Source organism: Anoplopoma fimbria, chromosome 19 (assembly GCF_027596085.1).
Source record: "Anoplopoma fimbria isolate UVic2021 breed Golden Eagle Sablefish chromosome 19, Afim_UVic_2022, whole genome shotgun sequence".
Taxonomy (NCBI): Eukaryota; Metazoa; Chordata; class Actinopteri; order Perciformes; family Anoplopomatidae; genus Anoplopoma; species Anoplopoma fimbria.
Window position 1 is genome coordinate 11,305,109 of NC_072467.1, and position 1,500 is coordinate 11,306,608.

Sequence of the window (1,500 nt, forward strand, 5' to 3'; positions counted from 1 at the left end):
TACCATGTGTTTGTGTCATTTCCTGCCACTGTGTGTGAGGAGAACCACCACTTAGCCAAAGGATCCATGACTGCATTTGTCTAAATCAAATGAACACATTAGAGGTTCAATATTAAGTTTTGGGATTTGGCATGGTGTCAGCATTGGGACAGTTTTTATCTTCTTTGGGTTACAGGTTAAATTGCTTAAATTTGATGGACTTGATTGTTGTCTTTATAGGCAGAATGACCATGTCATTTGTGCACTAACTGGCTGAAAACACCAAACTCCACCTCAAATTCAGGTGGTAAATCTGTTAAATACAGGCTCAACAGTTTAAATGTGCTGAAGTGGACAGGCGCTTCAGGGAGTTTCGCCAATCAGGTCAAGTTGGGATGTGTACTTTTGAGTAATAGGTTATAATGAAAAATAAAAGGGTTGGGTTTCAAGTAGATCGCAGACGATGGGATCTCAAGTGTCGTTCGATGAGAACCGAGAACTTTACTGATTCTTTGCCCCCAACTTTTCACCACTTTTTTATTGAAAGAATAGTTGAATAATTTGGGAAATGTGCCTCATCACTTTCTCGCCAAATATTTTATATTAGAAGTGTACAATGGATATGACTATGCTATTAATTCACCTTCAGACAAACATTACCTTATGCTAAGCTAAACTAACCATGAGAGTGGCTGATCTAACTCAGAGCAAGGAATTTCCCACATTTGGTGGCGTGGAAAAGACAACTATTTATGTCCATTTCAGAGTGGGAATTGAAAAGAAAGTAATGATTTGTCCCAGGATAATGAAATACTCTTCAAACACAAAGTCCTCCCATCTCATGAGAGGAGTTTCACCGCTGTGAAAATAGCTAAGAACTTGGCCAGACTAAACCTTCCCACTTAGAAAAATAGCATTGTAGACTTTTATAGAACTATAATCACATGAGCAGCTTTTTTTAAATATGGCCAACAGAACAGCACCCAGCAGTGACTTTAATCCAGAGGATCTGCCCCTCATTTAAGTTTGCAGGTCACAGGAAAGCAACATCTGGATCTATGAGAGTGTCCATCCATCCTACCGTCCCCCATGTTTGTTATGTCAAAAAGTTCCCATCACATGAAGACAATGCAATTAGAGTAGTGGACAAATCAGTCCCTTGTCTCTCTGAACACGTCTCATATCATATTCAGTCTAATTGGGAGAATATGCTATGATGTTTCACCATAGCCTATTAAATACAGGTGTGTTCACTTCTTCACTTCTACCAGAGGAACACCATCTGTAGTTGACACATCGAGTTGGTTTCTACTTCTTCTGTTTTTCTTCATCAGGCTACTCAAAGCATGACCATCTGATTGAATGCCGTTTGAATATAACGGAAAGCAGGAAGTTGTAGTTCTGACGCATGATGTACTGTGCGTTTCGCTCGTCTGCAGATAACATATCTTAGAGTGTATATCGCTTTTACAAAGCCACAATGTTAATGTAATGGGTCTTTCACATGTGTCTAAAACCGTG